Source organism: Antechinus flavipes, chromosome 1 (assembly GCF_016432865.1).
Source record: "Antechinus flavipes isolate AdamAnt ecotype Samford, QLD, Australia chromosome 1, AdamAnt_v2, whole genome shotgun sequence".
Taxonomy (NCBI): Eukaryota; Metazoa; Chordata; class Mammalia; order Dasyuromorphia; family Dasyuridae; genus Antechinus; species Antechinus flavipes.
In genome coordinates, this window is record NC_067398.1 from 932,573 (window position 1) to 956,725 (window position 24,153).

At 52.6% G+C, this 24,153-nt stretch overlaps 1 protein-coding gene across 1 annotated transcript in view; it reads left to right on the plus strand.

Moving 5' to 3' along the window:
• The first annotated feature begins 11,271 nt into the window (after positions 1 to 11,271).
• Positions 11,272 to 24,153, plus strand: part of CALCR (calcitonin receptor) — a 70,273-nt gene continuing 57,391 nt past the window's right edge. The window contains exon 1 of the mRNA XM_051977224.1: positions 11,272 to 11,364. The gene's annotated coding sequence lies outside the window, so the exon portion shown is untranslated. The remainder of the gene's footprint in view (positions 11,365 to 24,153) is intronic.

Below are 24,153 nucleotides of genomic sequence, written 5' to 3' on the forward strand. Positions count from 1 at the left end.
CACACTGCCTTGGTGGCAGACTTTCCTCCTTTTCCACTGAAACCAAGATCCAGAAGGCCTCCAGAAAACTAGCCGAGCCCCAAGTGAAGGAGACAAGACTTTGAAAGAGATAATAAAGGATCTGGACTTTAACCCCTGGCTATTCGTGTGGTGATTACTGAACAGAAACCGAGGCTGCCTCTAGAGACCCCAAGAAAACCCAAGAGAACATTACATTTTAGAGAGAACATTACACTTAGCTTTGATTACTCTACTTTGCATGAATTACATGAATGTAATGCAGAGCTTCTCAGACTTTTCTGCATTCATCACAACCCACTTTTCTTACAGCACAGATTCCATTACACTTGGGGAGCACCATCGTGTGGCTATTTCCTAGTCAATGGGCATTGTTGCCATTTTTTTTGACTATCACAAAAAGTGCTATGAATATTTTTATATATTTAGGCACTTTTTTCTTATCAGTTGCTTCCTATTGGTATAAAAGCCCAGTAACAGAATCTCTGTATTTAATAGTATGGATTTTTAGTTACTTTATTTGCATAATTCTCAATTCCCTTTCAAAACAGTCATGTGAATTCACAGCTCCACCAACAATGTAGTAGTGTGTCTATCTTCCCACAACTTCTCCAACATTAACTTTTCAATCTTTGTCACCTTTACCAATTTTGCAGGATGGGAGGTAAGATTTTAAGGGTTTATTTCACAGCCTGAAATTTTGTTGAAGCTATTAACTGTTTTATTCAGCTAGGTCAGACCTGAGGGCAGGAGGACTCATCATCATGAGTTCAAATCCAGTCTCAGACACTAGCTATTTGACTCTGGACAAGTCATTTAATTCAGTTTGCCTCCGTTTTCTCATCTGTAAAATAAGCTGCAGAAGGAAATGGCAAACCATTCCAGTGTCTTTGCCAAGAAAATCCTAAATAAGATCACGTAGAGTCAGATACAAATGAAATGATACAACCACATTGTCTCAGTATCGTTGCTAATTCTTTAAATTTTTCTAAGGCAACTATCATATTGCCAGCAAATAGGCATTGTCTTTTGTCCTCATGACCTATCTTTGGACTTTTAATTTCTTTCTTTTGTCTCATTATATTGCTAGGGTTCCAGAACCATATGAAATAATAATGGAGAAAGTAAGCATCTTTGCTTTTCTTCTGAATTTATTAGAAAAAGTTCTAATGTATCTCTATTGCAGATGACACTTGATTTTAATTATATATATATATGTATATATATAATATGCATATGTTTTAAGGATCTCTTTGAAATCCCTCTATATCTACACTTGTAGGGATGTTAGTATAAATGACCATTGTACTTTGTCAAAGGTTTTTCCCACATCTATTGAGATAGTCATGGGATTTTTTTTTATGTTTTTGCTTTTGATATGATTATATTGATTGTTTTCCAATGCTTCTGTCCTTGGTATACATCTGACTTAGTTAGGATGAATGATTTCTTGGAGGAATCATTAGTCTGTGTGATAGTTTTATTTAAAAGTTTTGAACCTATATTCATTAATAATATTGGTCTATGGTGCTTCCATTTCCCCCTTTCCTGGTTTTGGTATTAGGTCTATATTTGTCCCATAAAACAAATCTTGTAGGATTCTTTCTTTCCCAATTTTTGAGAATAATTTGTATAATACAGTCACGAAATGTTCTTTGAAAGTTTGAAACTATTCTGTGCTTCTATCAGGACCAGGAATTTTAATTGGTGACAGTCATGGTAGTGGTGATAATTCCTTTACAGCTAGTCAAATTTCCTTTTATTGGACTGGATTGCTTATTATTTCTTTGTCTTCTATTGGGTTGAGTATTGTATATTTTTAAAGGTGTTTCATTTCTTTTGTGTTCTCAGTTTTGTTAGCATATAACTGTGCATAATAGATTTTTTTCCTATGTGGGAGCCTATGTCCCAAATAATTATAATCATTAATTAATTAACTGATTAATAATTAAATTTCATTTTTTCCAATTAAAGTTTTTAGCATTCTTTTTTTTTAATTTGCATAGTAGATTCTAATCATTCTTTTTCATTTCTTTTGGTTTTGTTGTATTTCACTTTTTAAATCTGTCATAGTGTTGATTTTATTTTTTTAGTCTTTTTTAAATCAGACTGGCTAAAGACTTATAGATTGTTGTTGTTTTTGTTGTATGTCCTTTGTTCTCAAAGAGAATGATGACATCAGGGAGGTGATACCATGGCATTCAAGTGAATTGGATTTGAGGGGGTGGGAGGAACTATGAGAGATCACCAGCCTCACTTTCTCCTCCAGAAACATCTGAGTCCAGCAATTATATTTGTCTTTTTAAAGAATCGGCCTTTAGAGTAATTGATTTTTGCCACAACTTTTCAATTCCAATTGATCTTTTTCTCTTTTAATCTTTAATATTTTCTTTTTTTGAGCTCACTTTAGTTTGAGTATTTGTTGGCTTTAGAAGTTGCTAATGTATCAGTTCGTTATTCCTCTCTTTCTATTTCATTAATGCATAATGATTTTTTCCCTCTGACGACTACTTTAGCTACACCACAGATTTTAGTCTGTTGTTTCTTCATGATCATTTTCTTTCATTTCATTCTTCATAATGTCTCTAGTTGTTCTTTGACAACTGTGTCCATTTGGGTCTGTACTCCCTTAAACAGATTACCATATCGATAGTATTATGACCTATAAATGATGTGCTTACTATTTTTGCCTGTTTATAGTTGTTTTTATTATCTTTATGCCCTCATACATAGTCTATTTTTGTAAAAGTTTCATGTGCTAAATGACTAATATGGAAATGTTTGACATAATTGCACATGGATGACCTACATCTGATTACTTAGCATCTGGCGTGAGGAGAGAGAGAATTTGGAACCTAAAACTTTAAATTTAAAATTTGGAAAAAAAAATAAAGTTTTGAGTTCCAAATTCTCTTTCTCCTTCTCCTTCTCCTTCCCCTGCAAGATGGCAAGCAATCAGATACAGGTTATGCACAATCATGTAAAACATTTTCACATTCATCACTTTGTACAAGATGACTTGAATAAAAGAAAAAAGTGAGAAAAAGTGAAAAGTGCAACCTTCAGTCTACACTCAGCTAACATCAGTTCTTTCTCTGGGGGCAGGCAGTACTCTTCAACACGAGTCCTTTGGGATTGTCTCGGATCATTAGATTGCTGAGAAGAGCTAAGTCATTCCCAGTTCTTCACTGTACAAAATGCTGTCACTGTGCACGCCGTTCTCCTGGTTCTGTTCCTCCACTAGGGTTCGGAACTCAAAACTTGAAATAAAAGTTCCATGTACTCTGAGAATCCCCTCCCTCCCCCAGGATGAGGCTCTCTAGTCTCAATGTGAGCTCACAGAGGGAGATGGCGGCCAAAGAAGCTAACGATCTTGGGTCCTGTGAGGGGACGGAATCCCAGATGCAGACTGCACTGGGCCCCAGTCAGGCTGAAGCAATTGGGGTTCAGTGACTTGCCAGGGTCACACAGCCAGGACGGTCAAGTAATAAAATGGATTTTTAAAAACGAAAGAAAACAGAGCGCGGGTCCCCCAAACACGACCACGAGCCCGGAATCGCACACAGAGAGATGGCCACATACACTCAAAGCAAACCAGCCACTGCTTTTACAAGTCAATGTCTCATTATTTCAGAAGGAACTAAGCTGTGACTAGCCAGAGTGATGTAATGTGGGAAACGTCATCCCGCGTCGGGAGCCTTCATGAGAGAGCATTGGGAGTGGGGGCCGTCCCTCTGTGGCACCATCCGCTCCTTCCAGGGGGCTGCCCATGGCTCCTGCCCAGGGTGTTAGCTCCCGCAGCCCACGAATCGCCTGCCCTCTTCCCGCGGCCCGAGAGGAATGCCGCAGTCCCGCACCCACCATGTGCAATCTGCTTCTCATCTAGATGGGATTGCACCGTTAAGCAATAATCAAATAAGCCACCTAAAAAAAAAATCCACATCATCGACTCACGCTTGGCCCTTTCCTCACTGGCCGCCCCTCATGCTTGGCCCTTTCCTTGGGCCCCATGGGCCGCCCCTCACGCTTGGCCCTTTCCTTGGGCCCCACTGGCTGCCCTTCACGCTTGGCCCTCTCCTCACTGGCCGCCCCTCACGCTCGGCCCTTTCCTCACTGACCGCTCCTCACGCTCGGCCCTTTCCTCACTGACCGCTCCTCACGCTCGGCCCTTTCCTCACTGGCCGCCCCTCACGCTTGGCCCTTTCCTTGGGCCCCACTGGCTGCCCTTCACGCTTGGCCCTCTCCTCACTGGCCGCCCCTCACGCTCGGCCCTTTCCTCACTGACCGCTCCTCACGCTCGGCCCTTTCCTCACTGGCCGCCCCTCACGCTTGGCCCTTTCCTTGGGCCCCGCCAGCTCCCCTTCACGCTTGGCCCTTTCCTTGGGCCCCGCCAGCTCCCCTTCACGCTTGGCCCTTTCCTTGGGCCCCGCCAGCTCCCCTTCACGCTTGGCCCTTTCCTCACTGGCCGCCCCTCATGCTTGGCCCTTTCCTTGGGCCTGCTGGCTGGCCATCCCTTACTCTTGGCCCTTTCCCCAGGCCAGCCTTGGGGCTCTCGATGCTTCAATCCCTTGGTGCCCAGTGGTTGCCACAGTGAAGGGAAGGAAGCTTTGACCAGACAGGAGCCAGATTGTGACGGGTCAGTAGGACAAGAAGCAGGCTGGGGATGGGGGGGAGAGAGGCGAGATGAGTCCGAGGGCTGACTGGGCAACAGGGAGGACTGTGTCCCCTCCGGGGGGGCACACTTTGAAAGGAAGAAGGGCAGCTTTGGGACAGACCGACCAAGTGGGAGATGCCTGAGGGACGTCCCCTTAGGAGTGGGCAGCAGGCAAATGGTGATGAGTCTGGGGAAGGCTGGCGGCTGGGAAAGGGGTGTGTGGGGGTCTTTGGAGGAGCTGATAGTTAAACCAATGGGGGTGATGAGGGTACCAAGGAGGTACAGAGAGAGAAGAAAGAAGAAGAGAATCTGGACACAATTATGGGGGCCCCAACCCTCTGAGCCCCTGCACGAGGGCCATCAGGGCTGCCGCCTTGGGTCATTTGTCACGGACACCTCCCGGCCGCCTCTCCTGCAGCCCTCCGTGATTGTGAGCCGGCCTCCCCTTCCCCACAGTTCAGGGTCTGTCACCGCGGCAGAGCCGCCCCAGGTCCGCCCATCTCTGGCAGGGCCGTCGCCGGGTCCTGCTGCGAGTTTGAAGGGCAGAATTTGTTTCTAGCCAATTCTCAGAACAGAGAAGCGGGGAGCAGTTGAGGACACTGGCAGAGGAAGGCCGGGATGCTGGGAACGTCTGACTCCGGGCTAATTCTGAATAATGAGGGGGAAATTGCTAGTGTCAGTAAATACAAGGAGCCTGGAAATGCTTGATGGCTGGGAGGTCACTGGCGGGAGCCCTGGGAACCAGGGGTCAGGGCCGGACGGGCATTGGCAGTGGCTCGGGGGACGGAAAATCCGCCTGTTCTGTTAAAGCGAGGCTTTCCCAGGAGGCCGGGGAAGTATTTCCTGCCCCCGGAGCCGGCTGGAGCTTCCTGGGAAAGCCGGGCTGTCTTGTCCATGTCCTGGCCATCAGGCCGGCTCCGGCCATCAGCACGCTCAGGGGGCGCCCGTTTCCTGAAATAATGGCTCATCCTCTGCCTGCGGGGGGACGCCTCTGGGGAGGACTCCTGAGCCAGTCACTATGGCCACCCCTGTGGGGACCCAGGGGCATGGCCTGGTAGGGGGCTGGTGAAAGGTGGCCCTCGTAGTTTGGGGGGCACTGGGCATGGGCCACACTCTAAGGGGTGAGCTTTCTCTGGAAAGTTGGGGCGCTCCTGCGCTGGATCCCGGAGCAGGAATTGCCGTTTGTGTGCCGGGCGCTGGGCTAGGCCCACCACTGGTCTGTTGCTGTGCAGCCCAGTCCCCAAAAGGGCCCCCAGACTCCCTAGGGCCCTGGAGCTCCCCTCTGCTCCCCAGAGCCGACCTGGGAGCAGCCTCAGGGCCCCTGCCTTCCTTCTCCAGGTACCTGGTAATAAATGACCAGAAGGAAAGATGATGGGTGCGAACCTCTGCCAAGAGCCGGCGCCCCGGGGTGGGAGATGGAAACAGGAAAACCTGGCTCGCTGCAACCCCCCCAAGATGCTGCAGACCCCAGCCCACCACCCCTCCCCCCGGAGCAATGAGCCCTCGCCAGTTCTGCTGGACCAGGATCCCCAGACCTCTGTCACTGGGCCGGGATCCCAGTGAGGGGCCTTTCCCTAAGGGAGTCCCAGGGGCAGAGACGTCCCCAGCCAGCAGAAGGGGCTCCTCCCGGCGTCGGGTCAGAGGAGATTCTGAAGCTGGGGACATCTCTAGGGCAGGGCCCAGCAGGCGGTGACCGGAGGCAAACAGGCCATCTCACTGGCACTGGCCAAGGCCCTGACCTTCCAGGAAAGGAGAGGGCCAGGCCAGTGGCCCTCGGGACAAAGCCGGGCCAGGGGCCGAGAAGCTCTGCCCTGGGGCAGGGCTGGAAACGGGCGACATCCTCCTGGGCACTAGACCCTGAGGTTACACTCCAAGTGGCTCCATCCCTCGTTGGGATACCCCATTGTCCGCGGCAACCTCTGCCATGACAGGAGGGTAGGAGGCAGCCTGCCCCCCCTAGACAAGGAGCAGAAATCCCCCAGGGCAGGGCGAGAGGAGGAGGCTGGAGACACGGGCCAGGCCGTCCATGGCCCAGGACCCCCCCCCACCCGACAAGCACTGCCTTTAGTCTGTCTCTGAATCCCCAGCATGGAACATGGTACCTGGCCCGAGAGCCCTGGCCCGAGGGCCCTGTCCCCAGCGGCCTGGCGCAAGCTCCCTGTCCCCTGTATCCTGCCTGAGGGCCCTGCCCCCAGAGGCCTGTCCCCTGCGCCCTGGCTTGGCCGGAGGGCCTGGGCGTGGTTGGACTGCCCGGTTCCTCATAAGTCAAAGAACGGCGCAGACTCTGGCCGTGTGGATGGATAAAGGTGTTGATTCAGTAAAGGTCAATAAAGGTGACTCTGAGGGACCAATGGCGCCGGCCTTGTGCCTCGAGGTTCACCAGGGCTTGACAGTGAGGTCTTCACTGGCTCCTTCGGCGGGAGGTAGGAGTTGTCCAAGGCCACGCGGCCGGTTGGCATCTGAGGGAGGACTGGAACTCAGGACTTCCTCACTGTAGTAAGTGTGCCACTGGGCCCCCTTGGTGATGGCGGACTCCAGGCTGGGCAGGACCGCAAGGGGCTCCATGGTGCCCCTGGGAAACCCAGCATTAAGCCTACATTCTGTGGCACGTTCCAGGTTGCCCTGGATCAACACGTTCCCTCGCCCCGGAGGGCGACTTTCCAGGGATACCCATCCCGAGCACAAGGTTGACACGCCCCCACCGGCCCAAAGAAGTTGGGGAGAGGAGGGGGTCAGATTGACCGCCGGACTGCAGGGCCAGGGACCCATGTGCTGACCTGTCCTGTGCCATGGCTCAGGTACCAGCGCCACACCGGCAGCCAGAAGCTCTGCCATCTGAACTGTCTCAGGGGATTCTGAAGCCTGCCTGGCAGGGGAAGGGAGCGGCCACCCCTCGGTTGCATTTTGGACATGGGATTTTGGGTTTTCTCTCACCCTGTCTTCTCATTCTATCTCCATATCTACAATGAGCTCTCAAATGTCCAACTTTTCCACACTGAAAGCATCTATGAGTTTCTCTAGAATTCCTTTGCCAAGAAGGACCTTGTCTTTCCATGTTCATCATAGTTTGGGCATAATAAGCATTTGTGCCCACTGTCGCACAGCATCTTATGATCTCCTCTAAAGGAGCATCTTTGTCTAGCCCCCATATAATTCTTTTGCAAACCTCATTGGCATTTTCCTTAGCCAAATGTCTAGTCATTATTTCTGTTACTGAATTGTCTCCAATGGTTCTTGTTACAGCTGTTTGCAAATGTGAATTTGTACAAAATCTGCAAAAGGTTCACTGGGACCTTGCTCTATTTTTGTAAAAGCTTTACTTCCATCTTGCTGTCCAGGGAAAGAATTCCAAGCTTTTATTGCAGCCTTAGAAACTTGCTCATACACTGTTATGGGATAATAAATCTGTTCTGAATTCTCTCTATACTGACCTTGACCAGCTAGTTGGTCAAAAGCGATTTGTCCAATAGCTCCTGTTTGCCTATTGCGTTGGGCTTGAATCCTACATAATTTATGAAACTCCAAAAGCCACAATAAATTTTGTCCCGGTTCTAGACATGTCTTAGCTATGGATTTTCAGTCATTCGGGGTTAAGATTTCATAAGACAAATTATCTAGTAACATCTTCACATAAGATGATGTAGCCCCATAACGAGTGCAACCCTTTTTCAAACCTTTAATTTTTTCCAAATTAAAAGGAGTGACCTGAAGAATCAAGTTTTTCAATTACAGGATATGCATTTATAAAATCATATATATCTTCTCCTTCATTTTTTGCTTTAATTAATGCCTCTTCTAATCTTGTCGTATTCTGCTTTACAGGAGAAGCTGACTGTGTTTCTACCTCTCTTCCTCCCCCTTCTTTCTCCACCCATGAAGGGTTAATTGAAGGGGGAGGGTCATGAGGTGTGAAATGATCTAATTCCCCCTGCTGTCTAGTATCACACTCAGAATTGTAATTAACTCCATTCTCATCTGATTCGTCTTCCTTTTCACCTAGTAAAGTTGACACTTCTCCCTCCTACACTTTCTTTTTCTTCATTCTAACACTTAAATAACTTCTTATAGCCAATTGTATTAAATTGTAGGTATTAATTATGTCTTTGGAAATTGAGTTAAGTCCATTTTTATTATAGAACTTACAAAGATCCTCTCCTACTAATTCCCATCCATCTAGATCCAGTTTTTTTTTCCAGAGAGAAACAAGGACATATGTGCTTTACAGTTTTTAAAAGTTCAGTGATCTGCTCCAAAATTATTTTTTTTCCAAAATTATAATCAAACCTTGGCTTTCCATAACTTTGACAATGCTCTCTAAACATTTTCCTTGAACAGAAACAGGCTGTTTTCTAAATATCTGTCCCATCTTAGCTGAAATTCTACTTTAACTCTTTTAACAACATTTCTTTGTTTTTTTTTTCTTTTTCCTTTTTTCTTTTTATTTTTATTTAATAATTACTTTATATTGACACTCGTTTCTGTTCCAATTTTTTTTCCCTCCCTCCCTCCCTCCACCCCCTCCCCTAGATGGCAAGCAGTCCTTTATATGTTGGATATGAACAACATTTCTTTGTTGTACTCACCCTAATTTCTGGGTTGAAGAGTCTTTTCCACTGGAGTCAGGATCAGAGGCTTTTCCACTGGATCAGGATCAGAGCTTTTCCACTGAAATCCACTGAGGGGTCTGTCAGTCCCTGTTCAGGGGCCAAAATGTTGGAGTTCTTGTTCTTCTTTAAAATATAATACATAGATGGTTCTCTCTGGGTGAGAGCAGGTTTCTCGGGGAGGTTTTCTGGAGGCAGCCTTAGTTTCACTCAAAGGTAACAATCACTCAAATGCAGCCAGCTGGTAAAAATGCAAACGTTTATTTTCTCCTTCCAAAATAGCCCGGTTAGTTGAGACCTATCTCTCTGCTTGGTTCTAAGAGCTCTTGCAGATTGTCCTTTGCTTCTGTCTCCACTTTCTCCAGCCTCCAGCCAGCCAAGTGGAAAATGGAATGAATCTCTCTTGCCTCAGAGGGAGGGCTTGTAGCTCTCAATCTCCCAGAGTGTTCGGTGTCTGTCCCAGCGTGCTCCTCTCCAATCTAATTCAGCTGAACTCTCTTAACTGGGCCTCTGCTTTCTTCTTATATATTAGAGTGGGATTATGGGTTTTCTCCCATAGTGCTCTCTGGCCCTAAGAGCTTCAAGGGATGTGTGAATTCGGATATCTCATACTAAACCCTGAAATCTCCCAAACGTGTCAACTCCAATGAGTAAAGGTGTGAACACAAGCATTGTATCAATTAGTTCTACTTAGTACCTTGTTTCAGGTTCTGGCCCAAAACATCTTTTAAGATCAGATCAATGATACTGAATGATGCTAAATTAGATAATTATTTGTCTCTATCAACTCTAATGACTTAATAGTTTGTAAAGATTCCAACTGCCACCGAGGGCTTCCTCCAGCCGAGCTGCCCGGCCTGGCAACCCCAGTGCGGAGGGCACAGCCCGCCGGGCCGCCTGGTGTGGGAGCCGCTGGGAGCCTGCAAAGACTTATGGAGAACTCGCATAAGATGAGGGCTTACACAGGGGTCCCAAGGATGGACCCCAGGACCTCTCTAGGTCTGGGCTGGCATCACCCATGAATCAGTTGTGGGACATGGAAACGCCGGCCCAGGACTGCCTGACTCAGTGCCCACCTCAGGGAGGGCATATGTAACACAGGGAGACACCGGCCCAGGACTGCCTGACTCAGTGCCCACCTTAGGGAGGGCGTGGGATCCAGGAGTGAAGCAGAATCGCAGCATCAGCCTGAGATGCACAAATTTTGAGCCAACTCCAGTTGGATTTTACAGGACCTTGGATCTTGACCCTGGCATGGTTTCATTTGGTTCAGAACACCAGCTATGGCCAATTCATTCTCTGTTGTATCGGCCCAATGAGTCCCTCCCACCCCCCCTTCCCTTTCCCCTCCCCCACGCTCCCTCCCATCTTCTCTTGGTTTGCAGCTGGAGGTGACTGCCTGTCCCCCTCCCCATTGCCCCAAAGCTGGCGCCTTCCCCTGTCTCTGATGCACACGGCAGTAGGAAGCTGTCTGCCCCTTAGACTGGACACTGCTCCCCTAAAGGCAGGGACTGATTTGTGCCTTTGCTGTACCCCAGAGCTCAGCACAAAGCATTGAGGTACAGTTGGCAGAGGGGAGGACCGCTGCTCCCCTCCTCCATCCTGTTACTCAGCTCCCAAGGCTCCTCTCTAGGTCTCATGGTCTCTGGCTTTGCTGCGCAGCGGCCCCGTGTCCGTGTCCGGACAGCTCCGAGGAGCTGGCGCCCTGTGAGGATCCTGACAGCATCTCGGGCTCCCAGGGATCCTGAAGGGTCTGGAACTGGGGGCAGCGCTGAATTCCATGGAGCCCTGACGCTCTGCGTCCTTAACAGGTGCTGAGCCCCAGAACACCCCCTGGAGCAGAGAGGATCCTCCCCGGGGCCAGCAGCCACCCTCGGTGCGCAAGGATGCAGCCCCCGTGTACAGCCCTCCCGTGACAAGGACAGCCCCCGCAGGACAAGGACAGCTCCCCCAGGACAAGAACAGCCCCCCCCCCCGGACGAGGACAGCCCTCCCCCCCCCGCGATGAGGACAGCCCCCCGGGGACGTGGATAGCGCCCCCCGACGAGGACAGCCCCCCGGGGCGAGAAGCCCACTCCCTCCACTTGGGTGAGTACCAGACTCCGGGCTCCCCCCAGACTCCGGGCTCCCCCCAGGCTCCCACACCCTGTGCCGAGAGCTCCCAGCTCGAGCTCATTCTCTGGCTCAGCTGCTCCGAAGCTCCTCCCCTCCTATCTTAATTGTAGGTGACAGCCCCAGGGCCTTCCTTTCCCCAGGGGACGCTAGGTGGCCATTCTCCGGGGCCAACAGGGTGAGTGGGATCAGAGAGCCCCGGCTCCCGGCTCCTCCCTCCCCAGCTCCCCCCTCCCCGGCTCCCGGCTCCTCCCTCCCCAGCTCCCCCGCTCCGTGGCTCCCGGCTCCCCGCTCCCCAGCGCAGACGAGAACCCCGGGAAGCCTACCTCGGGTGGCGGAGGAACACTGAGCGCCGGGTCAGGGCGTCTCCAAGCCAGGGGGACCCAGGAGAGCTCGGTGACGGCAGCCGGGGCCTGGGCGGGCTGGAGCCTTGCGGTCAGTGCCCCAAGGGCGCCATCGGGAACCGGACTCAATTCCGTCCTGTCCCACAGCATCTATTAAGTACCAAGTGTATGCTGGGAGACACGGAAAGATGGCGCTGTCCCGAGCGCCCCAGAGCACTAAGGACACGCGCACGGACCCGCCGGGGGCATCCCTGCCGCCTTGGAGGTTCCGGACCGGAGCGGGCGCTCCCCCGCGGCCCAAATCTGGCCTGGGGTCCCCGGGGCAGCGTGTCGGGCGGAGCTCGCGGCACCTGCGCCAGAGCACCTGCTCTCTAGAGGGAGGGGGCGGGCAGGGAGGGGCGAAAGCTGGGCCGCGAGTAACCCTGGGAAGCCAGCTTTGCTCGGGTTTGGAAAATGAAAAGGCTGGAAGCATAAAGGAACAGCAGGGGAGGGGGGGCTGCTCCCTTTAATTTAAGCACCTACTGTGCACGTGGGACCGAGCGCTGGGCAGGGGCCGGGACCGCAGACTGGGAGATTCGGTCTTCCCCCCCCCCCCAATTTGAGAACTGAGAAGACCAAGTGTACAGCATGCTCTAATCAGGGGGGCATCCAGGAGGGCTTCCTGCAAGAGGCGGCCTCCAGGGATGGGAAATCGAGAGTGCCCTGGGGGGGGGGAGGCCCGAACCAAAGAGATGGGGGATGGACTTGAAGGGGAGAGTTAGGGATGAGACCCCAAGGGGTCAGAGGAGCAGGCAGCCCTGAATGCCCACCAAGGAAGCTGTGCTTTAACCCCCAACCTAGAACACAGGCCGACCCTCGAGGTCCTCCCAACTCTGACCCCAGCCCACCTTTCTTATTGCTCTGACTCCCCCTCATACCTTCCAGGCTTCAACAAGTCGAATTGCAGGTTGTACCCTCCCCATAGGGCACCTCTTCTCCCCTAGAAGTCATCCCCTCTCCACTCCCCCCCAGAGTCTCTCCTTCTTCCATGGGTCTCTCTCTGTCTCTGTCTCTGTCTATCTCTATCTGTCTCTGACTGTCTCTGTCTCTGTCTGTCTGTCTCTCTCTCACACACACACACACACACACACACACACACACACACGAGTCTCCCCCTCCCCATAAGTCTCCCTCCCCTCCCCCCGTGATCACTAACAAGGAGGGGGCCAGTGGTCCATGGGAGGGCAGCGGGGTTGCTGCCCCAGCTTCACCTTCGGGAAGGAGGAAGCTGACTGAGGGGGGGTCGGTGGTGCTAACTGAGGGGGGGAAGTTCCGGCTGCCAGGGTCGGGTGTCCCAGCCAAGGCGGATTTTCCTTTTCCTTGTGAATACCAAGAAAGGCTGGCTGGAGCCGAGGGGTGTTCACCTGGCCAGGCCTGCCCTCCCTCCCACCCCGGTGTGCTGCCCTGGCTCCCCCCCACACCCTGCTCCCGCGGGCCCCAGAAGCCCTTGGGGGGCCACACTCACTTCCCTTTTCCCCGGATCCCGAGCCTTGGGGACAGAACGTTTGGTCTATTTTTGTCTCCAGGCCTGGGAGGAAAGAGTGAATGCTCAGGGACGGAGAGGAAAGGGGAACCGCTTACAGAAACCTCAAACGGAGGGGGGGGGGCTGCCTCCCCAAGTCAGGCCTCAGAATCAGCGCCCCCGGAGGGGGGGCGTTCTCCCCGGGAAGCCTCCCAGACCCACAGATCCCCCTCTGCTGAGCGGGTGGGGTCCTCCGCCCCCAGGCCTGAGAGCTACACGGGACAGAGGCTGCCTCTCATCTCCATGTTGGCTCCGTGCATGGAGATCCCGAACATGAGCCCCAGGAGGCATACTGGGATCCCTGGATCTCTGCTCTCCCCTCGGCTGGGGGCCCCCGAGGCTGCGGCCTAGCAAGTGCCTAATCTGCTCCTTCTCTGCATTTGCTCCAGGACTCCTGGCTCTTCCTGGAGGGCCTGATCTCCCCCCATCCCTAAGTCTCACACACATCCCCCTCTGGCTGTCCTCCAGCAGGTGCTCTTCCTATCACCGCCATCCCCCCCCATGTGACTCCTACACGCGAACAAGACTCCTGGTGCTGGACAGGGGACAGTGGACCCCCGGGGCCTTCTTCCCAGAAACTGGCCCCAGCCCAAAGCAGCCCAAGGGCAGCCTTCTTTGGTGGCCACATCATGGAGCTTCAGCAGAGCTTGCCCTCCCCTACAACCCCCTGATCTTCTTCACATAGCCATTGTGGGGGATACACTCACCCAGGAACATGCAAAGACCTTCCTGTGATTGTAAGAACCTTCTGACTCGACAGCTTTAGGGGAGATGAGGGGGGATGGTCGCCGAGGTTCTCCTCCACGGTCACCCTGTTGTAAGAGGGACAGGGCTTTCATCTGCGCGTTCTCCTAGGCTGTGAACTTCGAAGTCCAAGAGAACCCTTGTGTCTGAGCCACAGAAGCAGCCCCAGTGGGGTGGAAATCTGGGGATCCGGGGCAAATCTGGGGCTCTGGGCCAAAGGGGACTTTGTCAGGTTTGGCCTGGAAGCCCTCCCCGGGGCTTCTCTGGAGGCCCCCTGCCTCTTCGCCTGGAAGCTGGCTCCTCAAAGTACACTCAAATTGCTGAAAAGTGATTAAAATGCACGGATGACTGGATGCAAAGCAGTACTGGGGGATGGGGTGCTTTAAAAACCACTTAGGGGGGCTCAGCAGTTGGAAAACAAGAGCGCACCTAATTGGGGGCCGTTTGAAGAGCAGGCAAATGGCTATTTTGTCCTGAGAGTGTTGCCATGGGGATGTCACAACCTGGCAAAGACAGTGAGCTGGTGCCATGTCTATGTCCCAGTGTTTGGATCTGGAGCAGGGATGATCCTGGAACCCATGTGGACTCCTCGGAACCGGCCTCGCCTCCCAGAAGGCTCTGCTCTAGGCTGCGGGTCTCCTGAGCCCTGACTTGCTAATACATATGACCAGGGGTCAGTCAGACATTCTGTTCCCATGGAGATCCATGTATCCCCTCCTGTAGACAAGTGCTTGTTTAACCTCCAAAATAGAGGAGGAAATGGTGAGAATCAAGGAGAGGGAGGGACAAAACAGTCAGAGGTCTACTCTGACCTAGGCTGGTCGACAGAGGCTAAAAGCTAGGGATTCCTGGCTAATGCACATGTTCTTCTGTGTTGGCTGTTTCCCTTTCCTTGGTATTCCCGAGCATTGAGCTAGCGTGCCAGGAATCTGGTCCTTCTCTGGGAGTGGGATCTAGCAGCAGGAGTGGGGAAGAGTGGAAGCATTTCAGGCATGGGGAGGCAAACTAAGCAAAGGGATAGAGATGGCAAATGGAGCTCTGAAGAGAAGCAATAATGGTAAAAACACACGGGGAGAAGGGATCAATAATCCTAAAAACACATGGGGAGAAGGGATCAATAATCCTAAAAACACAAGGGGAGAAAGGATCAATAATCCTAAAAACATGCAGGGAGAAGGGATCAATAATCCTAAAAACATGCAGGGAGAAGAGATCAATAATCCTAAAAACATGCAGTGAGAAGGGATCAATAATCCTAAAAACATGCAGGGAGAAGAGATCAATAATCCTAAAAACATGCAGGGAGAAGAGATCAATAATCCTAAAAACACGCAGGGAGAAGAGATCAATAATCCTAAAAACATGCAGGGAGAAGAGCAATAATCCTAAAAACACATGGGGAGAAGGGATCAATAATCCTAAAAACACATGGAGAGAAGGGATCAATAATCCTAAAAACACACAGGGAGAAAAGATCAATAATCCTAAAAACATGCAGGGAGAAAGGATCAATAATCCTAAAAACATGCAGGGAGAAGAGATCAATAATCCTAAAAACACGCAGGGAGAAGGGATCAATAATCCTAAAAACACACGGGGAGAAAGGATCAATAATCCTAAAAACACGTGGGGAGAAGGGATTTCCGTGCCCATGAAGCATCTGTTAGGTGCTTCCTGTGTGGGCACCAAGCCAGGCTGAAGAAGCCCAGGAGTTATGCCAGAACCCTTCAGGAACCACCAAAGATCTGGGGCCCGGGGAGTGCCAGCTTCAGAGCGGGACACTCCCGTGGTTTCCAGGAATGCTCTGGATCAAAAGAGAAGATTGCCAATACTTGTCACAAAATTAATCTCTAAACAGAAGCACATTGACGTTTTCTTCAGGCAAAGCTGATTAAGAAGGAAATTAAATTCCCTTTTTGTTTTGAATGTGTTTCCTTTCTACTAAAGCCCTGTCCCACTGTCTCATCATGGGCACAGGAGACCCAAGGTCTTGAAGACTGACCAATCCCATGAGCTAGCAAAGAGCTGGGTCCCAAGCCCACGAGCAACGTTGGGACTGAGGACCGAGAAGTAGCCTAGCTGGGGATGGCAAGCAGGGGATATCTTAGCCCCGGCATAAGAAGAGAAGGTCCTCGGGAGGCACAGAGGGAGCCTTGCAGGCAGAGGTCAGGACCCGCACCTGAGTTTGACCTGGACATTTTGGCTGTGCCCCCCTGGGCCCAAATATGCAACTGCAAACTCTGGGAGGAAAGAAGGCAGGTCTTGGACCTGCTGCTGCTGAGAGGTCCCCAGGAACTAGCTGTCCTGATTCTTATGGGCAGACCCGCTGGGCCCCAGGACATGATCCCCTCACTGTGCCAAGAGAACTTTGATTTCTAAGACTGGACCCAGAGAGTGGCCATTTGAAAGTTACTAGGATAAAGCTCACAAGGCTTCCCCCCGCCTTCGTCCCAGCCATGAAACGGGCCTTCCCGAGTCTTTGGAGGCAATTGGAGAAGAGGAGCTTCCAGCCTCTTTCAGGGTCTTCCTGCTCTCTCAGGCCACTCAGCTGGATAATGGAGCCCTCCTCCCCACACCTAACACCCAACATTCCCTCAGCCTCCTCTCCCAGACCTTGGGCAGGTCAGCAGCCTCGCTCCAGGTCCCAGAAACAGAAGGAAATGTGCTGGTCCCAGATGGTGAAGGGGAGGCCCCGAGGCTGCAAAATGGCACCATTGTGGCATAAAAAGCTTCCATAGTACCAGAGGGGCACCCCATGGGCATGGATGACCTGGAGAGAACCAGGGAAGGTGTCACGGAGGAGCTAAGCTGACAGCGAGAGCCGAGGTGTGCACACTGCAGGCTTGTGGGAGAATCTTGCAAAAGCCAGAAGTGAGAGAGATTTTCAAGTTCAGAAAGCAACAAGTGGAGAGAACCGCCAGAGCGTGGCATGGAGGAGCTAAGCCCGGAATCAGAGCAAAGTTGTGAGGAAGCTTAAAGCCCGAGGCAAACAGTTTGGACTCAGCCTCGAGTTTCCTGGGTGGGAGAACGGCCTGGAGATGAAGAAAAGCTTTTGCTCACAGAGCAAAGGCAAATGGAAGTGGGAATGGATGTGAGACCGGCAGAATATTGAAGACCCAAGAAAAATGGCTGTAATGGGAAGGAGATGGCTCAGTGGGTAGAGCACCAGCCCTGAAGTCAGGAGGACCTGAGTTCAAATCCAGCCTCAGACACTTAACAATTCCTGGTTGTGTGACCATGGGCAAGTCACTTAACCCCAACTGCCTCAGCAAAAGCAAAAAGAAGAAGAGGAACAAACAGAAAGGTTGTCGCAATGGCAATCCCAAGTCTCTCCTTCCCCTTCCTTTTCCACTCCCCTGCCTCCACCCACCAAAATCGTCATTTCCTATACAACACATCAGGACTTGCACAAAGAGTGGGTGGGGGCCATTCTTTCTCCAAGCTTATATATTAATAGAGTATGGTCCAATTACTATTTAGCCTCATGTGCTTGGGACCTCAGTGCATCAACTCAAGCCTCAGCCCATTACAAATGGCAACTAAGCAAATGGAGAAGAGGGGTCCACCACGAGGGACACTGCAGCTCTTGCTGAGTGAGAGCCAAGGATAACCCGGAGCCCCGATGGCTGAGGCATAATGTGCCCCCTGACAGAGGTTGAAAAGGAGGGGGAGATGGGGAATTCCTGAGGGTCGGACCCCACCAGCCCCAATTGTTCCCCGTGAGCCAGCTGTCACCTCAGTGGCCTTCATCCTGGGTCTCAGCAGCCAGGTGGCTCAGTGAGAGGGGTCTGGGCCTAGAGTCAAGAAGACCTGAATTCCAATCTGGTCTCAAACATTTGTTGGGTAAGTGATCTCGGGAAAGCTACTTCTTTGTCTTCCTCAGTTTCCTTAAACGTAAAATGGAAGTCAGGAGATGGCATCTGTGAAGCACTTGGCCCAGTGCCTGGCACAAAGAGGCGTTACTTAAGTCCAGTCCCCACGCTTCCCTTGGGCCTCCTGGCCTGATCTAATGTCCATCATCCACACTCTGCTTTGCTCAGCCCATCATTTCCTCCCATTGGAGAGCATTCCTACAGTGCTTAGTATACAGGAGGTGCTGATTAAATGCTCGTTCTCTTCCTTTCCTCTCTTCTCCATCCTCATCAAAGACCTGACCTGCTAACCCACACTCCCCTCACTGTCCCAGGAGACCATGAGCACTAAAGGAAGAGAGTCACCGGGAGAACAGACTAGGTCCTCCAGCATGGAACCTGACAGAATGAGGAAGGACATTAGAATCAGTCAAACCCTCCTTCAGAGGGGATGTGTCCAGACCCGGAGATTTGCCGGCTATCACTCAGCTGGCTGACAGACCTGAGGCCCTGGGGTCTGCCTCCCACCCCTGACCTGCCTGCCCTTCACACGCCTCTTCAGGGGGAGGAACATGCTCCTCCAGACAGAACTGCTCTGAGGGTTAGAACCCAGGCTCGAGTCTCCGGCTGGACCCCCTCCATCCTCCTGCATCCTCTGCCTGAGGAAGGAAATGAGCAGAACGAGGTGGGCTGTGACATGAGCAGGTCGTCTCCCTCCAAGCACCTCCCTTGGTGGGACAAGGGGGCGGCCCTGCAGACCCGCCTACTCTGAACCCCTTGGCCAGGCCCAAATCATCCCCTAGCAGCATGAGGGAACACCAGGATGTGCACCCAAGTGCTCCTTCAGCCCCAACTCAATAACTCAGGCTGCTGCTCTGAGTCCCTCGGGCTAGGAAAAATATGAGTATTACCATGAAAAAGTCCCTCCTTACACCCCTCTCACATCTCAGGTCCTCTCCCTCCTCATCAGTTAGGGTCAGAAGTGAGTGCCTTCCTGTCACACTTGTGTCATTGCATGTCCTTAAGGAGGGTTATGGCCCCAGGATATGGCCAGGGATGTGGGGACCCCGTCAGTCCCCGCCTCCCACAGACTGAGATCATCCTGAGTGGGCTAAAGCCAGACTGTGCTTGCTGGAGAGGCTCCCTACTCGCTTATTCAATCTTTCATCCCAGAGAATCCCAGTAAAGGGCCGAGTGGGGATCCAGGCTGATGCTCAAGGACAGAATCCCAGAGAACCCCCAGATCGCTGCTCCCATTTGTGGAGCCTGGGCTGGCAAGAGCTGGGAACAGACGAGGAGATGTTGAGAACTGGTCAGTCTGGTACCATTCTCCCAGAGTTCTGCCCCCCCCCCCACCTTCATCCCTTCATCTGCCTGCCTTGATGGGCACCCACTCCAGGAGCAAGGACTGCCAGGAGGAAACCAGAAAGGTAAAATGTCTACTTCCTCTCAGTTCTCCATTGACATTACTCTTTTACAGAGTCCTAATCTGACAGCATGCAGAATCCTGCCAAACCCCCAGCTCTGCCTCTCAGTGACAGCACAGCTCAGTAGAGGCAGTGTGGTTCAGTGGCAAGGGCACCGGACATGGAGCCAGGACACTCGAGTTCCAGTCCCACCTCAGATAGTCTTGTCACCTTGGACAAGTCCCTTGGTACCTCAGTTTCCTGATCTGCAAAATGGAGGGAAGAGAAATCCAACAGCCTCTAAGATCCCTTCCATCCCAATGGGACAGCCCACCTCGTGGAAGAATGTCTACAAATGCCCTATGAAGACTTTGTCTGAGGCTGCTCTAGTGCGCGTGATTAACAGCCAGAGGAGAAAAATATGCTTCGAGTCACCAGCCACGGGGGATTAGCCTTATGGCGACTGTAAAGTTCCATGGCACACTCACACAATTGGCAAAGATGACAGAAAAATGAAATGGTGAAGAGAGGCTGTAGGAGGTCGGGCAGAGGACGCAGGGTTGTGATTTGGTGGTTTGAACGATGGCCCCAAATCACCCAACTGCAGCTGCCTTTGATTCAGCAACTTTACTATGGGGCCAGAGGGCAATCAAGGACAGGGGGAAAGGAACCACACGGACAAACACTCAGAACAGCCCCGATTGTCATGGCCAAGAATTGGTCTGCTAATTGGTCTCCAGAGCTGTACTCCAAAAGATCATTAAAAAGATCATTAAAATCATGTACAAAAAGGTTCATAGCAGCCCTTTCTGGGGTAGCAAACAAGTGGAAATTGAGGGGATGGCCGTCAGTCAGGGAATGGCATAAGTTGTGATACATGGTTGTGACGGAGCACTTCTGTGCTACAAGAAATGGTGAGTGGGCAGACAGCAGAAAATCCTGGAAAGCTTCGAGTGAGCTGCTGCTGAGAGAAGTGAGCAGAACCAGGAGAATGTTGCGCACGGTAACATCACGTGGTCCAGTGATCAGTTGTGATCGACTTTGCTCTTCATAGAAATCCATTGTTTCAAGACAGTCCCAGATGGAGAATGCAATCCACCTCCCGAGGAAGAACTATGAATGCAGACCAAACACACTAGTTTTACTTGGGGAGATGGGGAGGATTATTCCTGTTTTCTTATGTTTTTTTTTCCTTTTTTGTTCTGATTTTTCTTTTACAACTTGACTAATGTAGAAATCTGTTTAACCTGATTGCCCATGGATAGCCCACATCAGACTGACTGCCATCTTGGAGAAGGGGGAAGGAAGAGAGGGAGAAAATTGAAACTCAAAATACCATAAAAATAAATGTTAAAACTATCTTTACATGTAATTGTAATAATTAAAATAGTACAAAATAAGATAATAAATAGCAAGAAAAAGCAAATAATAAACAGCAAAAAAATTAGAACTAAGATAGGTTGCCATCAACTGGGAATAGGCTGAACAAGTACCTAACAGGGATTGAATTTATTGCATAATAATAAATGAGTAACATCATGCACTTGGGGAAACAAAGCAAGACCCACACGGATTTGTGCAGAGCGATGTCTCAGGACCAAGAGAAGCAGCTGTACGATTCTGATAATCAAAAGGGGAAGAAGAGAGCCCCCCAAAGCCTTGGGACGCAACCAAGCACAGGTGGTGATGTCCAAAACCTAGGGAGGGGAGACTGGCCTGCCTGGCAGGCTGGGCAGACAAGAGGCGGTTCTCAGACAGGACCAAGGGCCTTTGCTGTGACTGGGGCTGTCATGGTGGAGGATTTCTCCTGGGATTCAAGGGGACAGCCTGTGGCTCTTCTAGACTGGGGGAGGGAGTGTTATGGCCTTTCACCCATTGACTAACTCTGAACAGTCACCAGGCCAGGGTGGTCGCACTGATGCTCAGGACTGAGTTTTCGTCCCATTCGTAAGAACAAAGACGGCAGGACTCTCTGCTCGGCCCGAGTGTTCGGTCTGCTGTGGCCAATAGGCCGCTCCGGATCGGGTCAGAGAATGCAACCAGATCAGCAAGGGGAGTGGCGGGGGGAGGCCAGACTGCTTCTTTTCTTGGGTCTCACAGAAGCAGCAGCACCACAATTAGGCCCCCCTCCACACGTGCACACATGCCCTGCTCACAGAAGCACCAGTCCCCCCTGCACAGATGCATACAACACCAGCCCCCCTGCACACATGCATACAGCACCGCCCCGCCTGCACATATGCATACAGCACCAGTCCCCCTGCACACATGCATACAGCACCGTCCCCTCCCCTGCACACATGCATACAGCACCACCCCCCCTGCACACATGCATACAGCACCAGCCCCCCTGCACACATGCATACAGCACCGTCCCCTCCCCTGCACACATGCATACAGCACCAGCCCCCCTGCACACATGCATACAGCACCAGCCCCCCTGCACACATGCATACAGCACCAGCCCTCCCCTCCCCTGCACAGATGCATACAGCACCAGCCCCACGCCTGCACACATGCATACAGCACCAGCCCCCCTGCACACATGCATACAGCACCAGCCCCCCTGCACAGATGCATACAGCACCAGCCCCCCTGCACACATGCATACAGCACCAGCCCCCCTGCACACATGCATACAGCACCAGCCCCCCCTACACAGATGCATACAGCACCAGCTCCCCCACCCCTGCATACATGCAAACAACACTACCCCCCTCCTCCTTCCACCCTCCCCCGCACATTCTCCACTCTGCCTCCTCCCTAACTGGGGCAGGAGACAGGATAGGAAGTCCTGCACGGGCTGCGCCGTGTCACCCATGACAATGGGCAGAAGCCCTCCCCAGGCCCCAGGGTGCTCCCAGACCCTCCCCCTCTCCATCTGAAGGACAGATGGGGGCCCAATCTGCCCACGAGGTGAGATGCAGGCCCTCTGGACTATTTCGGCCGGAGGGCTCCGAGCAGAAAGGTCGCCCACGCCATTCGGCTCCTGTGCCACATAAATAACCAGGCAAATGTGGGGTCAAGCAGGAAGGGCGGCTGAGCTTGTCCAGCTGCCCGAGCCCAATGTGATTAGCCAGAGACGCAACCTGTGTGTCCACTTCCCGCTCCTCGACAAATTGGCCCTCAATTAGGGCTCTGATTCCCCTGATAGATCTTAGTGATTGAGTGTATTGAAGCCCCTGCTGGGTGCTCCCGGCAGCTTGCAGCCCCCCAGGGGCAGCTGAATCCCTCATCTTTGTTCCCCCAGGAGCCCCCTGTGCTTGGGTACTCATGTCTCGCTGGGCAAGGGGCCAGCTGGGGCCGGGGGGGGGGCGGTGGTCAGGGTGTCACAGGTGGTCAGGGAATGCTGCTGGCTTGGGGAGGGGGATGGCCAGTACAAGCGGTCAGCTCTTCAGGCAGACAAGGGTCAGCAGCAAGGAGAGGCAGACTGGGCTAGAGAGCCAGAGGAGGCTGAAGAGAAGTGCATTCAATTAGGTCCAGGACAAGATGGAGGGGGATGAGAAGGCCAGGGTAATGAGGGCTCCCATCAGACCAGGAGGTCTCTCAGGGTGGAATCCAGGCTGGCATCTGCCAGGCCCTCTGAAAGCATCTTGGCCAAAGGGCACTGTGCCCATGACCCCCTGGACAGGCGGGAGCTGGAGGCCAGCCCATGGATTTGTGCAAATGTGGATGAAGACGTGATGGCCCCCAGCCCCCTGGGCCCCCTGCTGGCTGCTGGAGCTGGCCAAAATCTTCCCAGGGATATGTCTAATGGGGAGGGGGTCCCAAGGGCGGCTGCAGGCCCTTCTGCGTAGCTGGGCCTCCCATGGGCTGCCTTCTGCAGATGTTGTGAGGTCCTCCTCCCTGCCAAGGGAGACACGAGGCCCCTGGGTTGGCCCTCAGAGTGGGGCCGGGACAGACCATCCCCTGGACCACGTGGGCACAGGTCGGGCCTTGTGGTCACCATAGGCCTCCATCAGGCTCGTGGAAGCCTTTCCCTGGGGCCTGGCCCTGCCCTTGAGCCTTATTCTTTCTCAGTTATTCAGGGGTTCACTTAAGCTGCAGAGACTGGAACTGGCCAGGAATGGCCCCGTCTGCAGAGGAGGATGCAGGGGTTGGGGGCGGGGGGTGCAGAGGCTTGTTACCCAGAGTCCCCCATGAGGGTGAGTGACCAGGATGGACGGGGCCAATGGGCAAGAGCCGTTCCCAGCCAGGCGCAAGACAGCGCTGCCCTCTAGGGCAGTCTGGTGCATGTCGGTGGCCTGGAGGGCCGGGCTCAATGGGAAGCGCCAGAGCCTCTCCTAGCCGCTGGGCATGGGTGCCCTCCTAGGGGGGGCAGAAGCCGCCAGAGGGAGATCCACCCCAGTGTCCCGAGGGGAGGGGCAGCCAGCTGGGGGCCAAGCCCTTGAGTCGGGTGGGGGGGGCGATTCCCACCTTCCCCCTTCTCGGTCACATCAGCGAGCCGGTCCCCAGGCCCAGCCAGACCCGGGCAGACAGATAGAGGCTCCAGGCTGTAATGTCCTTCCATAGGACTGGTGCAGATTGAACAGGGTCCTGGCCCAGAAGGGAGGGGCCCACCCGATACCCAGCACCCATGGGTATAAGACACTGGGCTGAAGGTACGTCCCAGCCTGGCACAATGGAGTGGGCCAGTGTCCTCGTCCCCCTTCCCCCTGCCCCGGGCATTCTCATCTGCTGGGGGAAGCGGAGGAGCCCTTGGCAGAGCCCCGCTGGCTCAGGGTCACTCAGGCATCTCTCCGTGGCACTGCCAGGACCCCCAAGGCTTGCCTCCTGGGCCCTGGCTCCCATGATGTCCCTGGCTTGGGTGGTACCCTTTCTGTTACCCTGATCAAAAAGGCAAATGAGAAGGGCGGGCA